At 42.8% G+C, this 12,595-nt stretch overlaps 1 protein-coding gene across 3 annotated transcripts in view; it reads right to left on the bottom strand.

The window, feature by feature from the left end:
- Nucleotides 1-12,213, bottom strand: part of il1rapl2 (interleukin 1 receptor accessory protein-like 2) — a 428,930-nt gene extending 416,717 nt beyond the window's left edge. For 2 of the 3 annotated variants that reach the window (XM_084352205.1, XM_084352207.1), the window contains exon 1: nt 10,406-12,213. The gene's annotated coding sequence lies outside the window, so the exon portion shown is untranslated. Of the gene's footprint in view, nt 1-5,035; nt 5,118-10,405 lie in introns of those variants that run through there. The other variant, XM_084352206.1, reaches the window with a different exon arrangement.
- Nucleotides 12,214-12,595: the final 382 nt, after the last annotated feature.

The raw sequence follows: 12,595 nt of genomic DNA, 5'->3' as shown, positions 1-12,595 counted from the left end.
ATATTTTTCCCTAAATAAGGAGTGAGACTCAGCTGAATCCATAGAGTCACTCCACAAACTTGCCTTAAAACTAGTCAGGAGAGGACAGTCATTATTTGTTCAACTGCAAGACAGAAGTTTTCATGAAAAATTGCTGTAATCATTGATTGTTGTAAACTCTTAGATTTAACGACCAATACACTCACATATGTACGTACAATATTAGCTCTTTCACTTATGAGGATTTACTGTGATTTTGTATGAATCTAATTGAAGGAATGGATTAAAGTAACATCCTTTGATATATCTTCTGATATTATCGCCCTGTGTGTCTATGTGCACGTGTGTATGTACGTGCACGTGTGCACGCTCTGTCGAGTTCAGATTCACTGAGCTGTGATGCGTTCCTTACAGGCACAGGACCGGCCCTGCTCCCATCACTACTGATGTGTGTTCCTGTTTGATGGGGGCAGAATCCCCCCTGAACGCCCCACCCCTGCACTCTCACCAACACCATCCACACCAACCGACAAACACACACATGGTCAGCCAACATCGCATCAATTATTATAATTGGTAAATTAGGGTACTGTGTGATGCAACAGCTCTGTTTAACCCCAGAAGACCTTTTTTTCTATTAGCACAAAAGAGGAACATTACAAATTCATGAAGTGATGTAGATGCACACACTCACACACTTTCTATTTCTGCTCTAGCCCTACTTAACCATATCTCTATTGATGGAAGAAAGGGAATGATGTAAACTGTATAAAGACACTTGTATTATCTCAGTTCTTTAGAGTAAACGTCTTCGAGCTACTTCCTCTTTCAACACATGGAGTTTCTTAGAATTCCCCAATTTTTTTGACCGAGTTGTAAAATCCTGTTATTTTAAAACAGTGCAATAAGCTTGCTGCTTGCTAGAGTTTTGTACATTTAAGGTTCAATGAGAAATATGTTAACACAAAAAATGTAAAGCTCATACAGCACTATAAATCTCCATTGTACTGGGCATGCACAGTGAAAGTCTATTGCATTTTTAGACACAGGGGTTTAAATGCATGACAGTGTTTATGTTCCAGCTGCACAAAAAAGCCAGCAGGAGATGAAATACTTTGGTATTGCACCATTGCCAAGGTTCCCTCAACTTTTTCTACCCAGAAGAAAAATGTCATCTCACTCTGGGATCCAGTCTTATTAAAGCATATTGCCTCTTTTGTCAAGCGACGACACGCCAGAAAGAAGCCTGCGACCAGAGTGTCTTGCACAAGGACAGTTAATAGCTGCAATCCAGACGCTGTGACTGGCAAGATGAGTAATGCTGCAAGGGACACTGGTGTCTACTTTCAGGGAGAAGCAACAGTAAACTTTGTTGCTGGAGACACTTTGGCTCAGTGGAAGTCTGTGTTAATGCTGGAGCCTGAAGGGTACAGAGTGTGGTGTCCCATTGGAGACATGGCTGAAAGCAAACACCCAAACCTAAATCATCCTTTCTATGAAACTTCTTACACTTGTGTTGGGGTGAATTAATCTAAGTCAGAGATCACAAACAAACAATCACTTGGAGGTCATCACGTGGAGTACACCAACCTTCAGAGGGATGATCTTCAAACCCTCACGTCAGCAGGCATCCACCCTGCTGACTATGAGCAAGACACTGAATCACTGAATCCTTATCAGCTGCAGGGCTCTTATCTGAGCTGATTCTGACCTCCACAGAGATGGGAGCTGACCTACAGGCACCATAACAGTTCCATAACAGCGTACATTACCATTATTTGTAGTAATAGCAGCAGTAGTATCAGTAGAGGAGGAGTACTGAAATCCCATCCTGCGTGTTTTGCAGTTTGGAGGTACCATGAGGCTACTTTTCATTTTTTAGTCTTCCAAATCCTCCCACACCACTTTTTCTCTATTACAACACACTGCAGTTACTTTCTCTTCCAATATTAACCAAGCAAACAGAGCAGCAGCCCAAAAAACGCTAGGCAGACTTCATTACTCTTGTATATTGTGTTGAAGGAACATTTCAACATTTTTGAAAATACTGACTGGATCACTAGTCAGCCTTCATTATCCCAGGAGAGTTTGTGCCATGTGGCAGATGAAATTGCCTTGTGACAGCGAGAATTATAGGGTACCAATCTAAACACACATTTACTTCATGACCATAATTTAAAGCAAAAGAGTTGTCTATTGGCAGTTTAAATATGTAGCTGGAGCCAGAGACAGCTAGCTTACATTATCATAAAGACTAAAAACAAGGAGAAACAACTAGCCTGGCTCAATAAAGATCACAAAATCTGCCTAACAGCACCTGTTCTGACCCGAAGCCTAACCCATTAACTCTATATGTGCCAAATGTGTTTCTTTGCCAATAAGAACTGTGGCGATGCCAGTCACATTAAGGACCTGCAGCAGTGTTTAATAGGTAGTTTATAAAGTTTTATGAACACGTCAAAATTTCGCAAATTGAGGCCAATCATTCCAGTCTGCAGAAGAACAAGAAAAGCTACACGTACTTTGTGCCACATATACTTTTCATAGAGGGCGAGGATGACAAGATTATCAGTCAACATCACTCTTGCACTGCTAGGTATGTCCATTTTACCCCTTCTCTGGATTGATGTATATTTTCCAGCCTACTGAACATGGTGCTGACCATTATATGTTCGCTACCCAGCTAGCTAGCGTTTGCTCACATTGGTTAACCTAAGATGTGACTGTACAGAATGTGATGCATCCGTGAAGATCTCGTCATGAATATAATGTGACTTTATATCGTAATGTTACCCGTCTTTGGTGATGGTGTTGTTCAGCTTACAGCGAGGTCTAGCACACAGCCAAAGCCACTCTTTAGATTAGACTAAACTGGGAACTGGAATAAATACAATGCCTTCCACAGGGTGTTGAGCATCACTCACAAGGTCCCACAGCAACATCTTTAAACCATCTTCTTTACTTGTTTTTCTGTTCAACTTAGATGAGCACATAGCACTTATAAGTTTAACAGGAAACAGGAAAGTTGACCGAAGTTAGTCCGTGTCCTAAGCTTGCTCAACTGTTGTAAAGAACTTCCAATCAGTTTCCATTTAAAGTTTCATTCAAACAAGATAGCTGTGCCTAAAATATGTTAATGAAAAGAGAAGGCAGCATGGCTCCAAACATTTCTGCTTTAAATAGAATATATCCAGCTGTAAAACACCTACACGTAATGACAAACTGTTGTGATAACCACAACTTAAAAATAAATCCGACTCGACTTGCATGCACTTCCGTGCGCTTTCAGTTTCCCAGATATTCAATATGCAATTAACCACCGGGCTGAATGTATTTCTGCTTCTTGCCAAAATGCCATTGAGCAAGTTCTTTCATATGACACAAAAATAAAGACTCTTTGATCACTTCGGCACGCATGACATTAAATTATCCTAGAAATTCACAGAAGTGTAAGATTTCCTTCATTGTATGACATCACTTTGATCAAAATTGCTCTTTGAAATTCCGCAATACACAAGTCATAATTGTATCACACATGCCAGGCGGCATATGACTGATCAGAGGTTTCTGTGTAAAACAGAAGACGTATAATCAGAATCACAGAGCACTGAGGAAACTAGGTTTAAAGAGGTGGAGGAAAGACAGCTGGTTTTCCATTGGCAAGCACATATTTCATGTCTTACAGTGAATTTCAATAGATGGTGGCTTAATCACTACGATGGTGAAACACAGCCATATGAGTAAATGACAGCTGTCAATTCTTAAGATAAACCCAGACAATAAATGCAAAACTGGGAATGCGGAGGATTAAAGTTCTTTCTTGGATATGGAAGCTGAGAGAACGAAAAAGATGGCATACTAAGCTCCATTGATCCAGTTGCCTAGAGCTTTCGATCATATTACATGATCTTCTTCAGCACATAGGGCTCTAATCTTATGCCTGGAGCAAAGCGGCACACAGTGCTCAAGTGTCATTGCTAGTTTCAGACGGACACAGTTTTGACATGCAGCGCCCACGTTGTGTAAATAGTAAATGTACTTGCGCCCACCTGTGCCCCCCTGTGCGTATTGGTCTTAAAGTGAGGTGTGGTTAGGCGCATTGAAGGCGCACTGCTATGTCTACGCAGCAGAAAGTGACTGTGCCATAGACCAACAAAAAACTGGTCTTAAGTCAATGGCAGTATTTTTCCTGCTATTTAAAGGGCGCATTATTCAGATGGCAAAATGTACCTACAAAGGTGGGTTCACAATGCACACACAATGTGATTTAATGATTAAAGAGGCTGCTTTCATTCATTTTAAACTTTTCCATGCACGCAGCAATGTCACTGCTGCAAATATAGCGGCGCATTTAAGCAGAAAAACTAAAGGCCGGTGTCATAAACTAGACAGGAGATAGGAAACTCTCCAAGGAAAATTAAAGATTTAAACGTTTAGTTTCTGAAAGACATGATCTCAGGATTTACCTGGAGGACATGTAGCGATGTAGATATTAACAGATAGCTAGGACTAGACTGTAGGTTCGGAAGAGCAGTTTTAAGACTAGTACTTAAAAATAACAGATCACAGACCATAAGGTAAGTTTGAACTACCAAGATTCAGGTGTTTGAATCAGTGTCCTTATCCCTCCAGTGTAGGCTGGCTCACAGACTCCCACCTTCTTTCCCACGCTGCTGGTGGGCAAACACCAAGCGATCATCTCAACTAGACATAAAAACCTGGCCTGTTGTACAGTCCTACAGCCGTACAACAGGGCAACATGCATAAACATATTTCTTAACAAAGGTATACTTGAACTTAACACACGTAAATGCATCTTAATTATCATTTAGTCAGACCACCTGCCACCATGGCTGCAGCCTCCTCCTCACTTTACTAGCAAGGCTAAACTTGACCATGCGTCTGCATGTAGCTTTTTAACTCGCTCTGTACAAATAAAACCATAAAATACAAAACATAAAGTTGCTCACTCTTGTCTTATCTTAGCTAAGCTATTGGCATTTTCAATTGCACATTTAGCTTGAAAACGCAAGAAATAATGTGCGAATTAACTCACCAAATCCTTGTTGGAAAGAAATAAAACATAGCATCCAGCAATGTTACACGGACGGTGAACACAAAATCCTCCAAAAATGGAAAAACAAAGCTTCACATTCCTCAAAAACTCGCTTCTTTATACGTAGTTTTCTGTCTCTCCGCTAGGTTTCCCGCTCCTCAGGTGCTTGTCTGAAGCTATCTGCGCTTTCTCTCTCTGTTTTTCCTCTCTCTCCAGTGCGTGGCGCTGCAGCTACCTGATTGGCTGTTACCTCTGCACGCGTTAAAGGAATAGTACACAAAGTAAAACAACAGAAATGAACTGTAAACTACTTTTTAATAAATGGAAATTGTTAATTAACTTAATTACTCATTTGCTCATTGTATTTATTAATTATGCAACCTGTCAACTATTTATTTGTTTAAGGCTATATTAACCCTGGTTACAGACAAACTTTTTTTAATGACAGTGTGCGTGTAATGACCTGTTCATGTGTAGAAGAGCACAGAACATTAATTAACATGAAATACCAACTAATCCTGTCAGCAAGTCAGGAGTTTTAAATACTCAATGATATTTTTCAGCCCACAGAGTTTTATCCAGCTGCCATTATATTGTAGATTGTCAGCCACACAGTAAACATTGCACACTTGCGTTTATAAAGCAAGTAGGTTCAGAATGTAATTTTCCTGCAAGGCCAAGTGAGTTAACACACCAGTGAGCAACACACTGCCTGGAAGGTTATGCTCCCTCGCTGCTATTTAGGAAACAGTTTGTATTTGCTTCTGAAACATTCATTTTCTCAGATATTTTCAGTAAGAGGCCATAAACTAGACTACAGTAAGAATAATTGGTGCAAACAGGCTGAATCTACAATATTTCAAATCTACAGTGATGCAGCTTATAGCTCTTCCATAGCACCCTCGCTCTATCGCTCTCCCCCCTCTTTCTGTCTCGTTCATCTCAGCCAGTCTTCCCCTCTCGTATATTTCCAGCGCCTCGTCATCCCTTCCACGATTTATGGATCTCTCTGCCCCTCCGTTCTCTCCTGTCCTCATGTCTCTAAATCTATCCTCCCTTCTTAATTCACCATATCTCCTCTCATCCAACCCTCATCCTTTCTCCTCATCCTCCAATTTTTTGCCGACTTTTGTCCCCTCCCTGTTCTTCGCTTCCTTTGTCCTTGACCTCCTCCTTTTTCACAGTTTTATTGTCTTGCAGTTCATCCTTCCTCTTTACTCTAATTGGTTCACTTTAGCTCTGATCTGAGAAAAATCAATAAATAAATAAATATCCGTTACTCTGCTTTGCAGCAGTTCCTCTGAGTTGACTATTACATGTGACTTTTACACAGATAGGTGGAGGGTCATTTTAGGGAACTGCTACAACTTTTGAGTTGACTTAATTTCAGCGGCTTCGCAGGGATTCAGTTTGTCACCGGAGCACCAGGTGACAAAATAAATTAATTTTACCACGGAGCAATTATAATAGAAGGAACAGCAGCAACTCTCCCTCTCTTTCCTCTTTCCTATCTCGCCTCTGTCTCCTGCTGTCTTCCTACCTGCCTGCTGTGGGTGCATTTCTCCTCCTGTTTCTCATCCCCTCTTTGATCCTTTCTTTTTTCCTTTCGCCTTCCACAGAGTAACTAAGTACATTTAGTCGAGTAGAGTACTGTGTCGTTCAGAGTAACTGAACACAGCAACTGAAAATCTTGTTTTTGCTGATCTCCAGCGGTTTAACTTCTTAACCAGCTACAGAAATAAGATGCATTTGATTGCACATCAGTATGAACCGTTTAGTGATGTATGTGGTGTGTCAGGGCTTCTGAAAATCGGGCCCAGACACCTCGTGTCATGAAGACTGCAGAAGGTTATGAAGTGTAACATTTCCACTTTGAAAATAATTTTCTGTTGATCAATAAGTTGTTGAATACACAATGCAGTCAGAACTCATTTATAGCCGTCCTGTCCTCTGATGAATGTGCTTTTAATGTGGGTCATTTCCCTGCCGTTGTCATTTTTTCGGACGTTAACTGCTGGAGAGAGTAGAGAGAGTGTTGTGTGTTGTTGCCGCTGAGTTCATGCGTTAATGTTACACAGGAGAATCTGCTGTCAGCTCATCGCAGGTACATAATAAGTCTCATTTTCTCTATCACAGTTTCTACAGCTATTGTTAACACAGCTGTAAGAACATGACTGTCAGAAGTCCACCAAGCACCACATATGAGCATATTTAACATTTGGTGAGTAGTTTGACACTCATGACACAACTTCTACCTCTATACAAATGGCTACGAAGGTTGTTTAAACAGGAAAGTTAATTTTTTTTCTTAGTTTGCCTTGTTTAAATACTAAATCTGTTATTACTTTCTTGTTTTTTCACTACAGCACTTTTGATAATTGCATGCCAGAATATTAAAGGTGCACTACGTAGTTTTGGGGAAGAATTTTTAATGAGATAAGAAAGATTTTCATTGACTAATTTCTGATGCCTAAACAAACTAAATAAACAAACTCTCTTAGATTTCATGACTGAAGAAACTGAACAAAAAAACAAATTGACCTGAAAGGACAACACAATTGTATTCTGTTTTGTTTATATGTGGTGGACCCTGCCACCTTTCCAGCTTCAAAACAGTTTCTGCAAACTCAGCCATATTCTTGTTCAACAGGTCACCATTCGAGTAATCATCTGGAGAGCCCCTTTCTTATGTGAGAATTAGTCAGCCACAGGAGCCATTTCTTGTTCGAAACAAGAACTTTTACTTTCGATACTTTACTTTTTAAAAAATGTCATTTAGTTTGACAATTTGACAAAACATTTGTGATTCTTATTGCAGGACTTTCACTTGTAATGGAGGAATTCTTGTTACTGCAATGTAAAAGGGTGGCTGTGACTCAGGAGGGACATCACAGTGTCTACTGATCACAGGGTTGTGGTTTGATCCCAGCCTCCTCCTGTCCACATGTCAAAGTGTCCTTGGGCAAGACACTGTTTCTCCGCAGTCGCTGGGGGTGTACGAGCCACTGCATTCCTAATAGCTGGTTCTTCGCCTGGATAAGTGGGGGTGGTATAAAGCCTTTGCCAAATCAAATATATAGATCATGGAATTCCATGATAGTTTTGCTGTAAAATGGAGACAGGTCATCGGCTGTGACGACCCCTAAAGGGGAGCAGCCAGAAGAAGAAGTGGTAGTATCGGTACATAGTTAAAGGATGAGTACATCTTCCACTACTATATTCTCTTGCCTCCTCTCTTCCTCTTTCTCTCTCATCCTGTCTCATCTCTGCGTGAGGCTGTAAACCGTCCCCCCTCCCCAGCCCAGTAATGGATGGCCGGTGTTGGTCAGTGTGACGGAGTCGTTCTGCTGCCAGTCCATCTACCTACTGGTCGGATCTATAGGACACCAGCTCCGCGCTATAAATCAACACACACACGCACACATCTGCAACCTCCGATGGGTGCTCGCTCTGCCTCCATTCTGACGATTGATGCGCACCTTGTTGCTAAACGGCCGAGATAATTAAACCCCACACATCTCTCCCTCATGTGTGTGTGTGTGTGTGTGTGTACGATTACATGACACACATCCACTCTGTCTTCCCCTCTCACCATACACTACAAATACACATTTTCTGTCGGTGCCCTTGCATTCCGACACGCAAACACACACACAGACACACACACACACACACACACACACACACACACACACACACACACACACACACACACAATCTCCCTTTCTCTGTACACACACTTGGAGAGAAAAGAGAGAGAGAGGGAGGGTGGGAGAGAGAAAGCACCTGCTCGGCTGTAAAGCACTCAGACAAACAGCGTCTGTGTTTGGGAAGACTTGAACAAATGGGAAAATTATACAGTGGAACCAAAACGGCACCCTTTCACCCAAAGGTGCTCCACCCCAACCGACTGAAAGGGAACTCATGGAGCATATATTCACTGCGTTTTTCTTTTTGTCTATTCAAGGACAACATATACACAACTAGCAGAATGTTTCCCTCCGTAACCTGCACATTATATCAAAAGGTTTAAAGGATAAGTTCACCCAAAAATGAAAATGCCTTTTATCTAAATGTATCTGCTCAGTTACTCCATATGAAACTTAAAGGACAAGTTCACCCAAAATATGAAAATACGATCATTATCTCCTCAAACTGAAGTAGATGGGGACTTGTTTTAAAGCAGCTACAGTGAAGATATAAATAACTTCTACTGAAATCAATCTGGCATCTCGGGGCGTCAGAACCCTGTTTTGTTACATTTTAAAGCAAGTCCCCTCCTACAGCTTAAGCTTAGGAGAACGCTGCAACGCTATAAAACCTCACCTGATTTTCCATAGGTATGAGAGTAAGTACATAATGACTGAGTTTTTCATTTTTGGGTGACTCCTCCTTTAGTTTTCATATGAACCATAACTGGGCAGATCAGTGGATGGATTAGCTATTGAATGATCTTTCCTGGTGTTGGCCCAGAGGCCCAACGGGTCTGCGGGCCTCTGGGCCAGAGCCTCTATCTGAAAGCACTGTTAAAATTTCTTGTTGGAAAGTCAATCAAACAACTACAAAGACAAAATGACACAATTACAAGAGGAGTGAAAAAAAGCATCAATCAAATGAGCCTCAGTGTGGGTGTAGAGGGGGTTTGGCCTACAAGTCTGCGCCCAGGGGCCCATGAGACCTTGTCAAAAGGAGGGATCATCACAGGGCAAGTAAAAATAAACAGAAACTTAACAGAAACATACTCGCTGCATTGGAAGCTGACTTTTTGAGTGTTTTCTTACATCTCAGTCTGAACACTCGTGCTCCCCCCGCCGGGGGACCGTCTTTCACCCATGATGCCGAGCTTTTAGCGCACTCGTGTTACTTCATACACACACACGCAGTCCGATGAATGATTAATGAGCAGCCTAATGACCTAACGACGAGTTCAAGGAGCCAAATAGTTGAATCAAAGCGTTGAAGACTCGATTTCTACGAGTGTGAGTTGAGGATCGCGCCCTCTTCATCTCGGCGTCTCGCTAATTCGTGGACACACACATGCCATTGGAACACACACACACACACACACACACACACACACACACACACACACACACACACACACACAAACTCTCTCTCTCTCTCTCTGTCACTCGTGCGTAAAAACGCTCTCTCTTCCACTCGGTCTCTCACCTCTCACATACACCCACGGACCGGGCGCGCACTCTCTCTCTCTCTCTGTCTCTCTCTGTCTCTCTCTCTCTCTCTCTCTCACACACACACACACACACACACATACACACAAACTACACGTACATAAACAGCCCGTGAAGTAAACTCATCACACATGCGCGCAACACGCGTAATATCGGAGCAATGACATCCTCTCACCTGGTGTTTTTGGGGTAACTAATCCTGAAATCGAAGCGGCGCTGGTGACAGAATCTTGGAACAGGCGAAAATGTAAAAACAAAACCCAAGAAGGCTGAAATAATCCCACCTCTGGCCAATCTCTCAGCTCCCCAAAGTGACGGGACGAAAGACAGATACGTGAAAGGATGGAGGAGGTCGTTTCTTCTCCTCCTCTCTGCCAAAAAACAGATTCACAGCCTGAAACAGGAAAGTCTGTCTAGCTGCAAAGAAAGAATAACCCCCTTTTCCCTTTCTCTCCCTCCTTCTCCAAGATGTTGGGAGGCAAAGTCTGCTCCAATTAACCGCAGTTACGCATCCTCTCCTCCTCTCCGCTGCCTCTGTCCTCCCCTCCGCCCTCTGTCTCTCCCACTCCTTTTCTTCTCAGGACGGGATGTAAGACAGAGACAAGTAGGTAGACCTGTGCGCTCAGCCTGTCTCTGCCTCTGTCCGGGCACTGGTGTGGAAGAGTCGCTCTACTTTGCGCAGCCAAAAATAACTTCCAATCTCCAAACTGGAATCCCGCGAAGCACTTGAACTATAATAATCCCTGTTAAAAACCTTATAATAATTTTACTGCGAGGCTTTTGAGGGAGTTAAGAGTTTATAGTCACTCTTGTGATACTTTATGGTAGTTTCTGCCTTGTAATGTTCCTGCAGGGATGGATGGAGGCTTTAATTTAGCGGCGTGAGTACTTAAAAATTCATGTTTTATGATATTTTAAATATTCATGTCATAATCCTAAAGGGACTTAAACATCTCCCTGTATATATATAAGCGTGGTTATAAATTTCAGTGCAGATTAAAACGTCAAACTTGGGCAAATGCGCGTAAAAGTCCACCTTAATGATGAGATAATCAATCAATAGTCCCACGTCGCAGGCTAGTGTCGCCAATATATCGATTTATCAATGAATCAATCCCGAGGTGATGTTGGAGAAGAATCAGCAGCAGTGCAGGGTTCACTTCCCCCTCTTAAATCCCCCCACAAGTCCAAGTTTGCCGGCTGATAATGTCCGACAGTCAATCAAACGATCAATCAGCTGATCGATAACAATTATCAGTCTGTATCCAAAGAGAAGTCGATGATGTCACACGCAAAGTTTCAAGTCAAGCTCTCTCCTCCTTTCTGCTCCTGTTTTCTCCTAATCCATCCGAGAAGACATCTCTGGGAACAAGACACCACGCGTGTTCTCCATCTCTCTCCTCCGTGTCTGCCCTTCTTCACTTTTCTCTCTCTCTCTCCACAAACGCGTCCCCTCACAGGTCAGAGTGCCTTCCCCTCCTCCTCTTCCCCTGGATGAGATCCCGAGCCGCGGAACCACCAAGAAGAAAAAGAAAAAAATCCACTTGAAACGACTTTTTTTCTGAAAAATCCTTCTCGGAGCAGCGGGGAGCGCGAAGCCTTGAGGTGCTTCTATGGGGGTTTCTCCTCCTCACCCAGAGAGGAGGAGAGAGGAGCCGGATCCCCTCCTCGCTTTCAGCTACAGAACAGACGGATCGATGGAGAGAGAAGAAGAGGAGGAAGAGGAAGAGGAGGATGTGTGGAGGATGTGAGAGTCCGCTCCTGTGATTGAACCAGAGGAGAGAAACCCCACTTTTGACTCGGTGGTCGAAAGGACCGGGGACAAGGGGGAGAGAAGATCAGATGCGCCTCGAGTCATGAAATACTCACTCGTTGCCCTCAGACACTTCACCACCTGCCCGGGGAAGGACAGATAAGACACATACAAATCTGCCAGTTCTTGCGGAGGCTTTTATCCAAAGTGCCTTAAGAGAGTCCACAAGAGAGCGCAGATCAGCCAGGGAGAGAGAGAGAGAGAGAGAGAGAGAGAGAGAGAGAGAGAGAGAGAGAGAGAGAGAGAGAGATGGGGGGGCATAAAATTAAAGAAATATCCTTCCTCCGTGCGTGTTTATATTCAAGCGCGCACGCATTTCCAGACGCCAGAGAGTTTCCTGCGCCAGATAAAGAAAAAAATGACTGTTGTTGGAGATAAGACACCAACAGAGATGACTGGGACAGGCTGCGCTCATCCCCCATGTGAAGGGCGCTGTTCCTTCAGCACCACTCACTCACACACACACACACACACACACACACACACACACACACACACACACACACACACCAAGTGAGATGTTTCGATTATATTCCTCTCTAATTGCACTTT

This window comes from Pagrus pagrus (assembly GCF_965226575.1).
Source record: "Pagrus pagrus genome assembly, chromosome: 5".
Taxonomy (NCBI): Eukaryota; Metazoa; Chordata; class Actinopteri; order Spariformes; family Sparidae; genus Pagrus; species Pagrus pagrus.
The sequence above is the reverse complement of the archived record's forward strand: the minus strand, read 5'-3'. Positions and strand labels throughout refer to the sequence as shown.